At 40.4% G+C, this 20,556-nt stretch overlaps 1 protein-coding gene and 1 long non-coding RNA gene across 51 annotated transcripts in view; one reads left to right on the top strand and one right to left on the bottom strand.

Moving 5' to 3' along the window:
• BNC2 (basonuclin zinc finger protein 2) overlaps nt 1-20,556 on the bottom strand; it is a 448,897-nt gene that overhangs the window by 24,450 nt on the left and 403,891 nt on the right. The gene's annotated exons all lie outside the window — the stretch shown is intronic.
• The window catches only part of LOC146407013 (uncharacterized), a 29,003-nt gene continuing 11,506 nt past the window's right edge, over nt 3,060-20,556 (top strand). Inside the window, exons 1-2 of the long non-coding RNA XR_014821245.1 lie at nt 3,060-3,149; nt 12,650-12,839. This is a non-coding gene — a long non-coding RNA (uncharacterized LOC146407013). The remainder of the gene's footprint in view (nt 3,150-12,649; nt 12,840-20,556) is intronic.

Raw genomic sequence — 20,556 nt, 5'->3', positions numbered from 1 at the left:
CCCGAGGTGAAGAAAGGCGAGATGGCTTAAGGTTGCTAAGAAGCTAATGTGAGGTCCAGCACTGGAACCCAGGAATTCTGACTCCAAGTTCACTGAGCTAGTGCCTGTCATCCCATGAGGCCATTTCCCAGGTGGGCATACTGAGGTAGTGATAACAAAAAGTGGGATTTCCAAGCAAGGCTGGTCTCCAGAGCACTGTCATGTCCTCTTCTACACCATTTTTCTTTACCATCAATCCATTTTCTTGATTGTTCTCTAACAGAGACTTTCACTATGGAAAACCAATCTGAGCATGCTCCCACCACTTCTTCTTCAGGGTCTCCCCATGTAGCCTGCACCTCAATCTGCATGTCAATGTCTACAGAGGTGGTGGCCTCTGGTATTAAAATAGGCCTTTGAAACCAAAGCAACTTACCAAACCCACCTGAGGCATCTTCTTTCCATCACTCTCCTGTCTTCCCTCCCTTAACTGCACATAACAGTCCCATATGGTTTCTCTTCTCTCCTGGCTTGCCTTGATGCCTGCTGCTATTTCTAAAACCACTGCCATGGAGACTCTTTTTTTTTTTTTTTTTTTTTTTTTTTTTTAAGTCCAGAGTAGCTGTTTCCACTAAAATGGTATTTTAAATGTTATGTTAAACCACTTACTTCTGGTGGAAGAGGTCCAGGTAAGCAAAATTTAGGACTTTGCTGGTAGCCTGAATGATAAAAGAGAAGCTTCATTTATAGTGGTAACAGAAGCATCCACTTATATTTACACAGAGGACAACATAACATCTTTGTAAACAAATATGCTTGGGAACAAGACAAATATCTACTCTATATACTCAGACTGGAGTCCTCCTGACAGGCACTCTCTGGATTTAGGCAACGTGAAATGTCATGGATGTTCTTTCCAAAGAAGCCATTATTCAAGATTATCTAACACCATCACATACATAAATAGAGAAACTGCAGCAAGAAACAAAATTGATGTACTTTCTGATGCAACAGAATGAGTCTGTGAGCTGAGTGCCTGGCATGAATATCAGTTCTAGCATATATTGGGGTTGACCTGGTTGAAGATATCATCAAAGGGAAAAAAGGGAAGGCCAGGTTCTTTTACCTGAAGATCTCTGTGACAGAAATAAGCATGATCTGGTGCAGTGATTCTCAAACAGTGGCTTAAGACTCCTCTGTTAGGACAAGACTTTCCATGAGTGGTCTACGTGCCATTCAAAAAGGACTAAGCGCCAGTCTGAACCAGTTTGCAAATAATTAAAGAGTAACCATTTGGAAATTTTCAGATGTGAGACTTCTGTAACAACTAAAGGCATGATATATTTTCTTAAACTAATTTCATTTTATTCAACTTGAATATTGGCTCAAGACTGCCTGGGGGAAAGCTGGTACTTCCTCACAGAAGGCTTGAGAAGTATAGATTTAAAACCTAGGCCCCCTTATCATGTCAAATACACTTTACAAAGTGACGAAGAGCCATAAAAAGAATTAAGTATTATCAGAGCATAAACATTCATAAAATAAAAATTCAGTCTGTTAGGTCACTATGAACATCCTGACTCCTGACTAACCCATACTAACATAGTCTTCTGTGTGAATGCTAAATCACATCAGTTTGTCTAACTGGATTCTTGTCCTTCCCACTCAATATTTTTATTCTTTATTTTGTTTGTCTTTCTAGGGCCCCACCCACAGCATATGGAAGTTTCCAGGCTAGGGGGTCTAACTGGAGCTACAGCTGCAGGCCTACACCACAGCCACAGGAACATGGGATCTGAGCTGTGTCTGTAACCTATACCTCAGCTCACGGCAATGTCAGATCCTTAACCCACTGAGTGAGGCCAGGGATCAAACCCCCATCCTCATGGATACTAGTTGGGTTCATTTCCACTGCGCCACAACGGGAATTCCCCTTCTTGTTCAATTTTGAAGGTGGTCGAGTCAATTATTTTACGCTTTCCCATTTGTAACCAGAGTTCCGTGAACTTTAACCCTTTACATTGGGAATTATTTACACAGTGAGGATAATAAGATTTACCCTGCTAAGTGAAATGCAAGGTATCAGGATAAGTATTGATTTCCTATGATAATAACTGGCTATCCTATTAATTAAAAGATGAGTAACACCATTAGTCCAGGCTTATAAACTAGTTTTACTGGGTTTAGAAAAAGTATAATACACTTAAAATATTTACATCTGAGCATTTTAAATGAAAAGACTTCTTCCTTGTATTATTTCACTGGAAGTGGTAATAACATCACTCAGTAGAAATCTGGTCCCCAGTTCTATTTGGCTCCAGAGCAATTTTCTAAAAAAATCTTTCCAGGAGTAGAATCAACTATAATGGTTTCGATGGTTTTATGCGAACTCTTTATTCATAGCAAAGCACCTTATATGATGCCTGGTTTTAAAATCAAAGTCAAGTAAGAGCAATGAGTTTTTCTTATTTGAAGGAAAGGGAGAATAGAGAAGGAAAGATGTAAAGACACTGAAGAGAGACCAGATGAGAGGTTTTGAGATCATCAGACTGTCAGGTCACCTCAAGGCCAGAGAATCTGCAGTCCATGAAGGAACACATCTGTGTTCCTGGCATGCCACTAGCACGTCAGAGCACTGAGGGAAACCCTGCCTTTCCTTCCATGCACAGAAATGAGAGAGCAACACTCAATGCAGCAGAGATCTAGGGTCTATTTGCTCCAGCAGTATTCACATTATTAAGAAATAGTTTAACTCTAAAAGATGAGCACAGAGTAATTTAATTTTCTACTCTATTTCATGAAATTCTCGACAGTCAAATTTAAGGTATACTTTAAAGGAAAAATCCAAAAATGATTAGCTGAAAAAGAAAAACATTTTCCCTTCGATCTAATTTTAAAGCTTTTAATTAAAAATGCTGACCACCTAAAACACAATCAGAGGTTTTGGAGATGTACTGTTTGATTTCATGTCTAGATTTGCATAGAGTGCTAGCTTAAGAAATTATTCTGCCCTAACCATCCTGGCAACTTACTTTCATGACCTGTTTTCTGATTTGGATTTTCTATTCTTTCTGCTTCAGGATGAATTGAGCTTTCAGGGCAAGAGGAATAGGGTTGGGCAGAAGGCAGAGACACGACCAAATTTCAAGTCAGGCTTGGCCCTCTACCAGGTAAAGTTTAACTGTATTACTGCGTTAAAAACTGATGAAACAATGCTATGCAAAAACCTGAAACAAAAATTTTGTCAGATTTTCTAGCTGTTGAAGGCTTAAGGGTAAACAGTCAAGGGATCTATATACAATGGACTACTCCTGGGCAGTCAAAAGGAACACACAATTGATAAAAACATTATCTTACGAATCTAAAAAGTCAGACCTAAAAGATTTACAGACACTACTGTTCCAGTCATAGGATTCATCCTGGACAAGTAAGAATATAAAATAGAAAGGACATCGGTAGTTGCCCAGGGCTGAGTGTGGGGGAAAGGGATTGACTGGAAAAGAACAGTGGGGACTTTTGGAAATGATGGAAATGTTCTATGTGATGGTTGTGCCAATGTGCAAATGACTATAAAGATTATACACTTAAAGCTGCAAGATTTTAGGAGTTCCCGTCGTGGCTCAGCAGAAATGAGGAGCATCCATGAGGATGCAAGTTTGATCCCTGGCCTCATGCAGAGGGCTAAGGGTCTGGCGCTGCCGTGAGCTGTGGTGTAGGTCACAGACACGGCTCGGATCTGGCGTTGCTGCGGCTCTGGAGCAGGCCAGCAGCTGTAGCTCCAATTAGACCCCTAGCCTGAGAACCTCCATATGCCGTGGGTACAGCCCTAAAAAGACAAACTAACCAACCAACCCCAAAACACACACACAAAAAAACCCAACAACAACAACAAAAAGCTGGAAGATTTTAAGATTTTATTGCATGTAAATTATACCTCAACGAAGTTGTCTCAAAAACATTAAACTGTGAAAACTGCATAAAATCTCAGACCTCAACATTCACACCTTCCCTATTTATATATAGGCCATCTTCTTGTTTCCTGCTTTCTGCTGTGACCAGAAAAACATACAGGTCCCCCTTCTGCATTCGCTATTAGTACAGAGTACACAACATTCCACTGCCATGGGGAGGAAACATGAGAATTTCTATTACGTTTTAAGCTAAAAAGACAAACTTCTTGCTAATATTCTACACTTAAATTTAGTCATATATTACTAATTTAGAAACAGCTTTACATATATTGCAGTACAAACTCATGTATTTTTAAGGAAGGGGTGTTTAGTTACAAAACTCTTGAGACTGCTTCTCTAAAGAGCTGGTACTGCCATGTGGCAGGCAGGAACCATGAGTCCAGATCTTCACAAATGGAGTTCCTGTCGTGGCTCAGTGGTTAACGAACCACACTAAGAACCATGAGGTTGCGGGTTCGATCCCTGGCCTTGCTCAGTGGGTTAAGGATCGGGGGTTGCTGTGAGCTGTGGTGAAGGTCGCAGACTTGGCTTGGATCTGGGGTTGCTGTGGCTGTGGTGTAGGCTGGCGGCTACAGCTCCGATTCCAACCCTAGCCTGGGAACCTCCATATGCCACAGGTGTGGCCCTAGGGGGGAAAAAAAAAGACAGATCTTCACAAACACTTGGGAAGAAGCTGATTAAGAGCAGTTAATTTCCCTTAGCTTGCCGTCTCCTGCCTTTGTGCTGGCTTCTTGGTTAGGTGGACATGTGTCAGGAAGTGACCCAGAAAGTAGGAAATCTGTCATTGAATTGCTGGGTCACCTCAGGAGCAAGTGGTGGGCTCAGACCATTATCTCAAATGGTATAAACGGGCCATTCCATCAACTTAATATATGGGGGCTGCAAATGAAAGATCAGGGAACCACCTGAGACTTGGACAGGGCTGGCCAGGAGGGCTGAAAACACTACCTACAATTTTAAAGGTAAAAACTTAGAGAAGTTATAAAGCTTTCAGTCCTCTTATCTCCCATTCTCCCACTAGTTACCTGGTGAAGAACTCACGTGGGGCCATATGTAATAAGCAGACATTTCTGTTTTAAACTGTCTTTCTCTCATCAAGTCACTTCTAAACCTCTTCTCTTCAGCCAATGAGAGTTTAACTGGTTTGGGCTCTCTCCCCATACAGAGATCCTTTTCCCCGTTTTGTGAGATTATAATATTTCTTCCTCTAGTTTATATGACTTGGCAATTGTAAGTGTGCACAGGTCAGAGTTTGTGTGTCTATGTGTGTGTGAGCAGGCAAGAAGGAGAGATGGATAAAAATGGAAAAAACAAAAATTCTTACTGAAAAGAAGAGATTCTGGGAAGTACTTAGGGAAATTTTTAAAGCATCGTTGTGCTAATTTCTGAGAAACACTTGAAATTGCATGGGAAAACAACTTGGCATGCTTACTTGCTTCAGCAAATTTACGTTTAAACACATATTTCTGGGAGGCAGTGACTGAGAAGGATGTGCCACGAGTATATACAATGTACACTGGAGTAGCCTGGTTGTGTAAGTAAACAGAATTATACTATTTGTTATTCACACAGTGATTTGTCTGTGACTGTGCTTTTCCAGTGTTTCAGGCTCATGTTTCCAGGCCAGCCGAAACAACTGTAATATCTGTAGGCAGAGGGAAGCATACTCATTTATACCATGATTGCACCAAATGGTTCAAATTAGACTTGATAAAAAAAAATCAACATTTGTTTTGGGTCATGAAAGCTCCACTTGATTTCCACAATTTGGAAATTTGTATTTTGCACAATTTCTCAAGAGCATCACTTTGCCTTCAGAATACAATGCTGATGAGACCATTCTTGCTTCCTCTGCCCCTCTGTAGGGCAGAGGTGTCTCATGAGAAAGAATCAACAGGGTGAGGCACAGACAGGAGAACTTCCAAACTTTGTTAACATTTATGCACATGAACATCCCTTCTGGAAGACAAATATGCTTTCCTTGTCAACTCAAGGCCGTCACTGTCATGAAAAGAGTGCAGACATCAGAGCGAGGTATATATTGGCTTGCTGTGATTACAGAAGCTGGGGCTAAATTCAATATGCCCAGATGATAAAGAACTTGCTTGCAATATCTTTCTGATTCCTCCTATTTTGCCCCTAAGGAGAAATGAGCTCTCTAAGAATATCCACTGATGGTTAGAACACTTGAGCTCTCAGAAAATTCTGCATTAAACAATTTTCTGTCAAGATGAGAATCTTATTGGTCTTTGCTAACACAGAGGCCTCCTTGCTATAAATACTGTTAGCTCATAAGGACTGACTTTAAAAGTTACTTCTCATGCACAAGTTCATGTACACAAACAGGCATCTGTACACAGAGACTACCTTCCTTGGCTTACTGCACCGACCTCATTCTCTGTCAGTCTTATTATGAAATTCAGAATGCTTGATCATGAAAAATGGTGGTGTACCAAGATAAGGCATCTCTCAAATTACTTGCAAAAAAGGAAGAGTTAGAAAGTGTTTCTCCTGAGACGAATCTGGAAGTTTGAAGGGAATGGCCCTTGACTGAAGTTGGGAACAGAAGGAAAAAGCAACATGGTAATAATACATGATTTTTAGGTCTGGCTCTGGCACATTTTTCAATATATAAATTTCTATCATTTCTTTTTCTGATCCATATTTAAAACTATTTTTCAGTGAAAAAAGCTATCTTTTAAAAGAAAACAAAAAACTACTGATAAATTGAACAGTATACCCAAAATGATCACCTCTCTAACCAAGATAACATCAAAGTGCCAGGGCACTAGTTTTAAATGGTTCTTGTGATTTTTAAAACACATTGTTTGACTTTGGAGAAAAAATTCCTTTTGTTATAGAATGTTCTTGATTATGGACCAGATAAGAATATATAATTCATAAAGGACTATCACTTTTTTCCTCAGGAACAGTCTGTACAGCATTTTTTATTTTAAAAACTGTGATTATGATAGATCACTCTGGGGTTACAACATATTTAATCATAGAAACTCCAGCTAAGCGCTATTAAAGGCCTGTCAGGATTTCATCTCTGTACTCAAGAATTTTAGCTTGTCTAGCTTAAAACCAGCTCTACACATTTCCTCTATGGGCATTTGTTTGCAAATAAATAAAGCAGGTGCCTTGCTTTGCCATATAAAATTTTTTCAAAGGAGTAAATTACTTTTTGCAATGTCTAGGATGGCACTTCAAAGGTTCCAAAGTATTTTTCAAATTACCTAGTTCCATTGTATAACAAATCTGGGAACCTTTAAAAGATACACTATATTTTAATATTTAGTAACAGTATCTTGGGAATCATTTGGATTTCAAAATAGAAAATCTTATATCTGGCTGATATCCTAGCATATCAACCTTAAATACAAAATTAGCTATGAGTCCTTAAGCACAGCCTAAAATGCAGGCTAAAACAGAATTTGTATCTTAAAGCTCCAAATTCCGACTATGCTTAACATAGCTTATTCATAGTCAACCTTAGAGGAAAATAAAGAACCTAAGTTAATTACACTTGAATTCTGGCCTTGGTTTTGCCCGTGACCAGCAGTGTGACTGTCAGTCACTGTGCAGTTTGAGTTTGCTCACGTGCCAGTGAATGAGTCTTAACTAAACTTTCTAAGCCTTACTGAACACAAATGCCATTATTCAGCTATTTACTCCTAGAATCTGGACACACCAATCATTTTAATTAAAATGTTTTAAACCCTAAGCAAAATTTCCCCCGCAGTACCTTGTGTATGTACAACTTACTTTCAGGATGCCTGTGTTCGTGATTGAAAATATGCCCTCATCTGCGTGACTGTATTATTCTATACTCTGGATGCTACCCTTGATGCTTATCAGTGACATGATTAGATACGCTAATTATTCTGGGTGAATTTTTACTCCTGGTCACTTTAATGATCAGTTGCAGGGAAAACATTGCTTGGAAACTAGGGAAACTGCTCAAGAAGTTTCTCCAGGGCCTTGGGAGCTTCCCCCGCAGACCACATCAAGAGGGTCTGTGAAAAATTCTGCAACTTGAGGCTCAGCCATTCCAAAAGAAATGTATTTTCCCTCCATAAAACTATATAAGTAAATACCTGCAGTCTTCCAGTGATCTCTGCAGCTCCAAGAAATAGCACTTTTCATACACAAGACACTCCCCTCAAGGAAACCTTTTAAATGGACACAAGTTTTTCTCTTAAAGATGATCTCCACTGAAACGCTAGGGAGTAAATCATTTGATGGTTCAGGGCTGCAAAGGAACAGTTTAAAATCCTCAGAGAACTAGAAACGGGGAAGGAGAAGACTGGACCCTACAAGTGGTCTTGTTTTCTTCTCCCCTCAGACATAAAGATAAAGCTGGAGTCCTTGGACAGCTATAAATCTGCTTGCTTTGCCATAAACAACACACACCAGAGCCCTTTCTAGCATTTTTGCTTTGAGCTCTACATCTTCTAGTTTACTTTTCTTTACATGACCCATGTTAGCCACTGAGTCTGTAGAAGCTTCCTTCCATCCAGGGGTCTGTGCTGGGGCTTTACTATCTAAACACAAATGCCAGAGACCCTGGCATTTCCTGATGTGCTTTCCTATACTGTCTGATAAACAGCAAAAATTTGGTTTTTGTTTTTGTTTTTGTTTTTCCATGAGGAAGGTGATTTTCCACATTAGGTAAGGGCCAAAACCTTGGAATGAATTCAAAGCCACAACCTTGAATCTTTGAAGTTTGTCTGTACAACCAAGATCCTCAATACTGGTCTGTTATTCCAGCTTCCAAAGCTTGAATGGCTGATTCTAGTTCACGTAATATTCTTTGAATCACTCCACAACTGAAACTGGTGGAGCAACCCTAAGGAACTTTAACATATTCATTAGGATGTGAGGGAGCAGAAGTAGAAAGAAACTGAACACTCACTGAGCAGTATTCCATAAAACACACTGAGGAGTGAGTGTGTGATTGAATAGAGAGATGTACTGGGAGATTGAACTTTGTTCTTCTCTGGGTATAAGAATGGCAGTAGAACACAAAGATTAATTTCCTGCTTTAGCATTCATCAGGGAACAACACATTATTACTTGTAACACATACACAAGGCTGTTGATGGATATACTTTCCTTTGATTGCTCAGATTAAATGTGCTCCTATAAAAGGCACCCCCCATGTGTGTGTATGTGTGTGTGTGTGTAATTATAAATCCATGTACGTGTTATCAGTTTGCATTTCTATGTATTTCAAAGCTGGCAGCAAGGTAGCTATTATACATTTTATTTGGCCACAAAATAGAGGTGATTTGGGGTTGGTGGCTGGCGAAAGAAGAGATCAAAAATGGAATACGCAGAGTAAATAAGCAACATATGTTAGTATAACCCCAAACTCAGAAATCCAAAATAGAGAAGGGTGGGAGGGGGAAGCACGCATTATAGAGCACAAGGTAATAACTGCGTCTGCATGCCTTAATACCCTCTGGTCCCAGCAGTCCTGACTTTCGAAGCAGCCCACTTCTCCACATTAACGGTAGTCATTTGGAGAGCAGCAAACGTGCCATTAGAAGCACTTTTACAAGTGTATATTCATCCACCAATTAGCTTAATGTGGCCGCTTTCTGCATATTTTCTATCCAGGCTTGCACAAATCTTATTAATATTTCCCCCTAGCGCTTTGACAGATTACCTTGTCATTACGCATCCTGGAGCCTTTTAAACAATATGGGTAAACTACTGTTTGTGAGGTTAATGACAATTATCCCCTAATTACTGCATAAGTCACTCAGTCCACTTTATCTCATAGGCAGGGTTCTGCTCTGTGTATCTGCCATTGTGTCACCGTAAATGAATCTTGTATTGCTATGTTTATCTGCCATTGCCTTGTAAATTATACTGACAGAAGAATGAACAAATTACTGTGTGTCATCACTTAAATACTGCTTCTGAAACTAAAAAAAAAAAAAGTGGCTTCAGCACAGAGCTTGAATTGTGATTTTAGCAGATCACAATTAGTAAGAACATATTTAATGTTTTCTGCTATATTTCACAGAAGATAACTTGGAATCTAGTAGTGAAGGCACAACAATGGTACTGGGGGGGGGGGAGTGTTGACTGGAAGCCAGTGGAGGTAAAAGAAAAAAAGGTGAAAACAGAAATGTCAGCCCAACCTCCTGAATATATTTTCTATTTCTTTAATAGCTGATATGGCATTCTTGACGTATGTTCCAACAATGTTCCATTCCAAACCAAATCCATTGGGTTAGGGATAAGCCACACTCTTCAGCTGGGATAATTTTTTTTGGGGGGAAGGGTTACTTATAATCAGTCCAGACATAAAACACAGAATCTATGTAATTGAGAAGAGATAATGTAATAAAAGCTCACAGGCTAAGCCAATTTCATTGATGCATTTTAAACATTATTAAACAGGTTCAGAAACACTGTTTCCAAAGTTGCATTTGAAATTGTTTAACAATGTTTACATCCATGAAATTAGTTTAGTCCATTGTTGCATCAGGGTGACTACATCTGCTCTGATATAATTTATAAGGAAAATGACACAATCCAAGCAACTGTGTCATTTAAATTAAAAAAAAAAAAAAAGACAGACTGAGTCAACTGCCAATAATCCAGAAGAATTTGTTTCTTAACCAGAAATCTGGGATTCTGAAGATTATCAGGTGAACAAAGGTCTGCAAGAGAATGGGCAGAAACATCTGGCTTCCTGAGATGACTGCCATTTAATGAATTATTTGAGAACATTTTGAAGTGTGAAACATTCAACATGCCTCCATTTAAATGACATGGAGGTGGCTGACAACTGGCAAGCCTAAGTAAGGGGCCACACCAGGCTGAAGGATGGTTTTCAACTCATAACTGGTTGGGCGTGTAGAAAGCTTGCATCGACCCGCCTTCTGACAGCCACAGACAGGCACGTGAGGGAGGGCTCACAGCACTGATGACAGAGCTACTTGGAGGAAGCAGACTTCCAAGCATACACAGTACCTCCTGGTGTACTCGCTCAACAGGCTAGAAGAAAAAGCTGCAGCAGAAAGAAAAGGAAAACATGAAAGCCAGAGTTGACAGGCCTGGCTCTGGGTCATTCTGGATTGTAAGCCTACGCCCAGGGCTCCCTCTGATCCCCAAAGACTGATTTTAGTGTCTGCCCCACATTCAGTCAATCCAGCTTTAGCCAAGCAGGTGCTGCAGGCAAAAATGAAAGTACCATACAGTGTCCTTCGCTTATGATGTGTTATGCCCAAGTTCAGAGTTATACCAGTTAAGACTGACATTACTGTGACAACCACTAAGCAGTAACATTTTTCCTGATTGAAAATAAAAAGAAAGAAAAAAACTGGAGTTCCCGTCATAGATCAGCAGTAACGAGTCAGACTAGGATCCATAAGAATGCGGGTTCAAACACTGGCCTCGCTCAGTGGGTTAAGGATCCGGCGCTGAAGTGAGCTGTGGTGTAGGTCACAGATGCGGCTCAAGTCCCGCGTTGCTGTGGCTGTAGTGTAGGCTGGCAGTGACAACTTGGATTCAACCCCCCTAGCCTAGGAACTTGCTAAACTTCCATTTAGGGCAGGTGCCGCCCTAAATAAAAGTCCCCCCGCCCCCAAAAAAACCTTAAACAAACTATCTAAGCTACCTATGGATATAGAACTGAGGAAAGTAGATTTCTAAATCATTAATTTTCTTTCAACGGTAGATTTCCTTGACTTAAAAAAAAAAAAACCAAAAAACAAAACTTAAAAAATGGCATAGCCACTATGCTTGGTTGGGGGTGGGGGAGATGGTGTAGGGGAGATGAGCCCTTGGTGTCACCTCAGAGAAGATGAGCACAGTGTTTTCATGGGTTTGTGAAGTCAGTGCTGGTTATGGAAAGGGAGACAATACTGAAGGATCAGTGTAAGTGCAAAAGGCACCCGGGTATAAGGTAACAGACAAGACAGCTGTTAAGAAAACAAAAAGGATTTCCCTGCTCACTGTAACCCACTCTTCACAGACTTCATCAGATTTCCAAAAACTGAGACTGAGAATATTTGACTCCCCTTCCTAGCAAACCTTCAGGGGCTCCCTACTGTGCATAGAATAAATAATACATTCCCTTACCTGGAATTTAAGCCCCCTCAATAGGAACCCAACCTATCTTTCCTACATCATCTCCTGCCAAGAACTCCAAAGCTCCAGTTACCAAGAGCTTCATGCCATAAATAACACAAAGTTCAGCAAAAAACTCCCCTCCTAAGAACCTTCTGCTTCCGACACACCCCTTCCCATCCTTTGGGGCCCCACTTAAATGAACCCCTCCATGAGATGTTTCCCATCCTACCCTTTTTCTTCCTTCTCCCCACTCACAGCAAGAATCACCTGCCTCTTCAGCAATTTCCTTATATTCCTAAGTCATGTGTGTAATAATCTCTTTATATCACAGGATTATTCTACTTTATATTCCCACTGCCAGGATGAATCAATGCTGAACAAATTCATTAATACTAAGAATGCAGGAGTTGGGAGTCAATTTACAGATCATCTAATGACACTTTTTTGTTTTACAAAAGAGAACATTAACAAATAAGTATCTTGCCCAAGGTCAGGAAGCTAAAGTCTGAGGAGCTGACTTGAGACAATTCGTCCAGCTCCTCTGACCCGGTCTAATGCCTTTCCCACAATATCATCCCTTTTCTCCTGCATGATTCCTGGCTCAGGAGAGAGAATATCCATTCTATTCTACTGCCAAGCCCTGGGTCTGAGTGGATTCCAATCAATTGGAACTCTTCAATTCCGCACTGGCTCCACCTGGAAACCATTTCCTCTGGACTGGCCTCACCTCATGACCATCAAGAAGATATCCAACAGAAGTGTGAAGTCATTCCCCCAAACCAGTGGTGTAGGGAGGTAACTTTACTACCAGCAGTATGGTTGGAACCATACTCCTAACATATATGGATGTGTGTGTGTGTGTACACATATATACACACACAACATACATATATAAAACATATATATATATATTTTTTTCTTCAATATCTATTGCTCTCGGAAAGCATATTTGGCAATGACATTACATTTATGTTGGACATTTTCTGGATCAAAGTTAAATCCTGGCATACCAAGAACCCCAAAGCAAATGCACACTTGGCTGCCATTTCCGTATATGCCTAGAGAGTGAAGACATGCACTAAATTAGTTTGATATTAGACACAGAAATGACAAACCACCCCAGGTATAGGTATGTGTGCATACACATACTTCCTTCCTTCATTTTATCTGCTGAAAATAACTTTATACTTCTTAGTTCCTGAATCCTCATCCGGTCTTCCCATCAATCCTGCTATTTCTCATCTTTGTCCTACATCTGCTCTCTCACTTTTGTGAAGGAAACATCATGTCTGGGGGTTTCTTTAGGGATTCTGCCTGTAAACCCAGGTGCTAGAGAAGAACTGTTATCTGAATTTGGAAAAAAAAAGAACAAAAACAAACCCAAATCTGAAACGCACAAAGGCATGGAGGCCAGTTTTTTTTGTTTTTTTTTTTTTAACGGAAAATGCTATTTTCAGGCTATGAGATTGACTTAAATAATATACAGTTGACTCTTTTGACAACATGGGGTTGGATCACTGACCCTCTGAACAGTTGAAGATGGATGTCTAGTTTATAGTCAGTCCTCCATATATGTGGTTTGATTCCTCTGTATCTGCGGTTCCACATCTGAAGATGCAATTAACTGTGGAATATGTAGTACTGTTGTATTTACCAGTAGAAAAATATCTGAGTAGTAAGTGGACTCACGCACTTCAAACCAGTGCTGTTTAAAGGTCAACTGTAGTCTCTATGCTTGTGTCCTCACATAAGAAATGGGTAAAAATAGCTGCCTGTAATCTGAAGATTACAGAAAAATGATGTGTACATTTTGTTGAGCCCTTACAATGAGCCATGAAGGCCTCTAGGTAACATATATGTATTATGTTTGAGCTACTCTCACCCGACCCACTTTATAGATGGGGAAATTAAGGCACATCAAAGTTAAGTAACTTGCCTAAAATCATATGGCTGGTAATTTCGGGAGCCAGGACTCCAACCAGCAATTTGAGTCTAGAATTGCACTGAAATGCCAGGCACAGAAGGCATTCCTGCTGGCCCAGCCCACACAAGCCTCCATCACTGCCCCTACTGTTTCCTCTCCTCCCACTATTTCCTCCAGGCCTGAAGAGTTATTTTTCCTTCGACTTATCTCTTGGATAACTCAGTTGTCAGGTCACATGTCTGTCTCTTCATATCTCTTGTCGTAAGCTTAGTAGTCATGCCCCAACTTATTTCCTAACTGGAGTATTTTAATCTTTCCTTATTCTTCCCATTTACTCTTTACCTGATTCTTTTTTCTTCTTCTTCTTCTCTCTCTCTCTTTTTTTTTTTTTTTTTTTTTTTTGGCTTTTTAGGGCCACACATGCAGCATATGGAAGTTTCCAGGCTAGGGGTACAACTGGAGCTGCAGCTGCCAGCCTACACCACAGCTCATGGCAATGCTGGATCCTTAACCCAATGAGAGAGGCCGGGGATTGAACCTGTGTCTTCATGGACACTAGTCGGGTTCATCACCACTGAACAATGATGGAAACGCCTCACCTCACTTATATTTTGACTTCATTCTGATGCAGTTGCTTTTCTTAAAGCATCCCTGATTCCATCACAAGTTTTCTCTCCAATCTAAACTTCGATGACTCCCCTATGCTAAATGATTTAAGCATAAATTCTTCATGCTGGTCATCAAGAACTGCCCTAATCTAGCTTTGAAGACTTACTTTTGTTGTGCACATTCTAACATCATAACTGGACAAGGCAACTGTCAGGGAATGCAGGATACTTTCTTACCACACCACTTTTTTGTTTATTCTGTCCCTTCTACTTGGAAAGCTGTCATCGATTTTCTGGAGGCCCACTATTGTCCAAGGCCCTCTTTTCAAATATCACCTCTATCATAAATCCCATGATTCATTCGAAATTCCCATCTGCTGTCTATGTGCTTTTCAAAACCATCTTCTATTCTATAGAGGCAACATGCAATCTCTGATAAACCCAGCACGGTAGAACTAGACCCTTCGGTATAAAGGCTCTAGAACACGCATTTTTATACTCCTAGAGCAACTAGGACTCTACCGTGCACATTTTACACAAATTATGTTGGCTTTATCATCTAATTCATTTCTTTCTTTTTTGTTTTTTAAATTATATGGCTGCACCCATGGCATATGGAAGTTTTTGGGCCAAGGACTATATGCTGTGACCTATGCTGTAGCTGTGGCAATAATAGATCCTTTTAAAACATTGTACCAGACTGGGGATGGAACCTGCCAGATATCTAAAAACAGCCAGTACGAGTCCAAAACCTAAGTTGTCCAATATCTGATTAGACAGTCACACACGCAAAGGCAGATATCCAAAAAAGTTTTATATTATGTACTTAAGAAATAAAAACATATTTTCTAATGCAAGTGAAAAATTCATTTCCCTCAAAATATTCTGCGACCTTTGTTGGGCTTATGCTGCTGAGTTTATTACTTAATTATTTACAGGTTTAGGGACAAAATTTTTCTAAAATACAAAAGGCAATGATAATATAGAAAAAGAGTCACTGTCATAGAAAAATAAGCTAAGAGGAAAAAAAATTTAGGGATCAGGAACTAAGTATCAGAAAGGGAGCTCAAAAATGAAAAGAGAAAATGAATACACATTTAAATTTGACAGACTATAAACAATGTCTACTTGTGGCTAACAATGAATGACAATATTAAAACTGAATATTTGAACATTTAAAATAATTTAATTGGAACAATAAGTACTTGAGTTCTGGTCAGGGTTTGAGGAGCATCAGTATGTATGAGCAGATACATAAGACAGAGAAAGCAGGAGAGAAATCTCTTTTACAAGTATTTGATAAAACTCAAATGGCAAAAAGAAAATAAACACATAGGTATACAAAAGTGGAGACTGTGGGAGTTCCTGCTATGGCTCAGCGGTAACAAACCCGACTAGTATCCATGAGGATGCAGGTTTGATCCCTGGCCTCCATCAGTGGGTAGGGGATCTGGCGTCACTGTGAGCTGTGGTGTAGGTCACAGACATGACTCAGATCCCCCATTGCTATGGCTGTGGCACAGGCCAGCAGCTGCAGTTCCATTTTGACCCCTATCCTGGGAACATCTGTGTGTCGTGAGTGCAGCCCTAAAAAAACCCAAAACAACAACAGAAACAAGTGGAGACTGGAATAGTCAATTTTGAACATATAAATTTAATTCTTTCTTTAAAAGTTATTTTTAAAAAATTTAAATTTTTTTTGGCTGGGCCTGGAGCATGCAGAAGCTCCCAGGGTCAAACCCATGCCACAGCAGTGATCTGAGCCATAGCAGTGACAACGACAGATCCTTAATTACTAGGCCACCAGGGAACTCCCTATCAATTTTATTGTTAATATAGAATTCTGGTTATGTACTAAAAATAAAATGCACAGAATGGGGAGAAAAAAAAAACAAAAAAGAAAATGGATGAGGATGAATTAATACAAAATGTATTACAAAAGAAATATTACAGAAGTCCTTTCTAGTCAGTCTGTTATAAAATATTAAAGGCTTTCACTTATTTTACTTCTCATACTTATTGTCATTTGTTACTTCTAAACAGTGGCTGTAATGTTTCCACAGAATATAAAAAGGATGACTTGCTTCTCTTAGAAATATACTAACTTATAGTTAGTGAACTGCTTCTCTCCATGAACCACCACGCAGTAAAATAGTTCAAGCCACCTTTTAAGAAAATCAACTACTTGTAGATTTTCTAAATCACCAGGAGGACCTTTTTTCTTTACTTGTCATGTTTATTGGAGGAAGAAAAGGTAATATTACATAAAAACCATCAAGGAATTAAGTCACTCTGATAAAAAAAAAAATTAAAATTTCATTCATGGGAAAAATGTAAACAACCTTTCACTTTTTATGGAGTCACCTATCAAGGCAAGCAACAAGTATTGTTATCTCACTCTTCTCCTTCAGCGTCTATTTTCATGAAGTCCAAAAGAGACACTGTCTACGAATGTGCACGCTCTATTTGCTCTGGGTTCAGTTGTCTCAGGTAATGGAGAGAGCTTATCCTACCAGACCAAAGAACCAAAGTGTATGTAAACTCTTGCCGACAGATGAGAGCAGGACCAGGCCAGTGTTGGCAGGCGAGTCCATGATAGCAGCCCCTACCGAGTCCACTTATCAGTCCTGTGCTTTCTCCCCAAATGCTCTCTTGGGTGATATTTCTCAGCAGCACTTCTGTTTCTCCTTCGTTTCCTGATGAGGAAGCAAAGTAAAGAGTCCTTCCAAATGGACAGAGATTTAAATACTCTGGCAAATTCTACTGGTGCAGTGAGTAAAGGCAGATCCTAGATAAACATCCAAGAAGTGGAATAAGTTTAATAAGACTCCCCTAAATTAACCCTAATTTAAGGTAATTTGTGTTATTTTTATTTTGCTAACTTAGCAAGCATTTCTAAATGAGGGTCAATTGCCACTGTATTCCATCAATGAGGAGAATCCCAGTTAGTACCGATTTCCGATTATTAGAAAAATAGATAATGGGGAAGACGTGCGCCTGTGTGTATGTAAGAGAGAAAGAAAACAAGCTGTGTTAAGCCTCTCTCTCCTTTACACCTCAGTTCCCATGAGAGCAGCAAAGCAAGCAATGAATTCACAATGGTATCTCAACATGCCAGAGGTGCCCACCTATGCATCATATTCTAAATGTATTTGCTAATAAACTCAACATCAAAATGAAGTAGTGCTTAGGAAGAATGATTCAGAGTGGGAACATCCAGAAGGCACATCTTCAGACCTTGTGCCTTGCTCCCTGTACGGAATCCTACACAAGTTAGATTTTAACCACTGAGCTGGGGGTCCTCAACGCTAAGCCCAGGATCAGTAAAACTCACGGGACTTGGCACAGAGTCAGGCTCACATCTAAGATGTATGACAGTGAAAGGACACAGAGCAACATTAGCAAAGTCCAGAAGAAACCAGGAGTGTACTTCAAAGACTCCTGCCCCCAAGGAATAACAGAGGATGCACTTAATTTCTCCAGGGCTGAACTATGACAGCACGTGTCAAGTGCTGTCTACAAGATGCAAGCTCCTTAGCAACTTGGTGCCCGTGATTTTTACTGTGGGTTGGTCACATAGGTACCCTTTACCCAGCATGTACCCAAACCCAAAATTCTAGACTCCCAGAAGGGAAGCAAGTGTTCAGCATAAACCATGCTATTTGCGCTCACAGTTGAAAACAGTGAGCCACTCGTCAGTTATGAAATGGTGGGAACACTCCCTAGATCCAAGTTCCCAAGATGCAGCCAAGGGTTAATTGGTAAGCAGGCCTTTGAAAGGATGGCAGGCGAGGGCCTGCTATTTTAGTACTTTTCTGCACACCTACCCATCACTGCTTCAGATCCTCCCACTGCCATCCCATGCAAAAAAAGAATTCTAGGATCGTGGCTCTAGATGGCCATAAGCTCGGCTCTGACGATCCAGCAAAGGGGGTCCAGGAGATAGATGTCCATCCTTATTTGTGCACAGGGAGGTGTGATTTATTAGTGCCCTGTATAGTGTCAGGTTAGGTTGAGTCAAAAGACACTACTGAAAACTCAGTCTGCACCTTAAGGGGGAAAAAACTCTACCATTATAAATTGAACAATAATATATACAAGAGATGAAGGCTCACAGAAGCCAAGGAACTAAATTAGCTTCATTTCCTTTAGAGAACATCCATTCAAATGAGCATTTAAGATATCAAATGTTATTTATTAGCAGATGCAACTATTGGTTCCCCCAAAGAGTCCTCTGGTCCAGTAGAGGCTGGAAAAGCAGCTTTGTGGGTGCTTTCAACATTCACTTCTAATAACAAAAACAGTATGGGGATGTTTACAAATCCCTTGGTTTTGATGTGATATTTAAATAGGGAAGAAAGTCTTCACTGTTGTCGACAACTGGCTTGTCAGTTCTTAGTCTACAAACATGATATCCAACTTATTTATGGAAACCTCTTAGAAATATAAGATAATTTAAGAAAAAGAGATCAGTGCAGCAATTTGTTTTCAGAGCAATCCACCAACAATATATAAAAGGATACAAAATAAAATTCTTGTTTCAAATCAACATTTCCTGAAGTGCTCCTGCAAGGTAGAAACCCACCTTCAGATCTAACTAAAAGGCTATTATTAATCTGCATTAAAGAGAGAGTTATGAGGAGTTCTCTAGTGACAAGAGGTTAAGGATCCTGTGTTGTCACTGCAGAGGCTTGGGTCGCTGCTTGTGGGGCGGTCTCAATCCCAAGTCTGGGAACTTCGACATTGCCTCAGGCATGGCAGAAAACAAAAAAGAGAGAGGTACGACATGGACTTCACTTCCATGAAAAGTAACAACTACTGTTCCCCAAATACTTGCTCTGTGCCAGGCACTAAGGGAAACATGGCTTCACCTGCACTGCCTTACCTCCTTAATTATCCCATCATGTAGTGTGGACAGGAAGGCTAGAAACTGCATTTCCAAGCCCAGGAGGGCAGAACACGGAGCAAGTGCATGCACTGTCCTTCTGTTTAGTTTCCTAGTATTGGTTAGGGCACTCCTGCTGAGTAGGGGTGTGGCGAAAGGAAAACACATTCCTTCCACATCACAGGGGCGAGGTATGCGCAGAGAGCTTAAGAATCTCCTGTGAATAACACCACTGATCAAGGCAGAAATACTTCTTTAAGGAAAGCATAGTTAGAAAGTTAAGTGGAAGCCCAAATATACCCGTACGCATGTGTTTCTTCCTTCCCCCAGAACATCCGTCAGAATTCAGTGTCAAGGGTTAGCGTGACATCTGTGATTGTGTTCTATAACATGACCTCCTTCCCCTCTCTCCATGAAAGGGCCTGGTGCACACAAGTATCTAGAATAGAAACAGTAGGCACAGCAACGCCTAGGAGTCCTGACGGAGGATGTGCTTCACAAAAACGTTCTGGGAGTTTCCAGACCTTTGTAGTTGATGCTCTAAGGCCACAGGTGTGGGATTTGTTTTCTGTGGCTTTAGGGTAGAGCTCACTGCAATGGATTTTACTGATGATTGGGGGGCAGGATGTGAGGCTCTGGGCAAAATGAAACATGGTGGTCTTTTGTCACTCCAAGCCAGCAACGAAGAATACATCTATTTGTAAAAGTCCCTGTTCCAAGAACATTACCATTCTGCACAGAAGCCCAGGCAATGCACGGCAGGAGAAGGGGGACTGAGGACCTGGGCCCGAGGCACCCACACACAGAGCAACAAAGAAAACAGCATGCAAACAGCAGCTGCACTGACATTCAGCAAAGACGGAGGCTGGTTTTAGATCTTACACTGGAGAGAACAAAGACATCCCAATTAATCACAAGTAAGACAAGTGGAAAGTTGAGGCTTCTGCACCTATCAACAATAAAAGGAAAAAAATCATAGCAAATGCATATATTCTAGCATATATCTTTCATGTATATAAACCACAGAGTGCACAGACTTCCTATGGCCACAGCTGTCAGTTCCATTATCCCTTTCTATAAGGGCTTTGAGAAAGA

This window comes from Sus scrofa, chromosome 1 (genome assembly GCF_054392235.1).
Source record: "Sus scrofa isolate SSC_HxYL_T2T_F1_AM1 chromosome 1, Sscrofa_HxYL_maternal_Yorkshire_Landrace_v2.0, whole genome shotgun sequence".
Taxonomy (NCBI): Eukaryota; Metazoa; Chordata; class Mammalia; order Artiodactyla; family Suidae; genus Sus; species Sus scrofa.
This window is presented reverse-complemented; position numbering and strand designations above follow the sequence as displayed.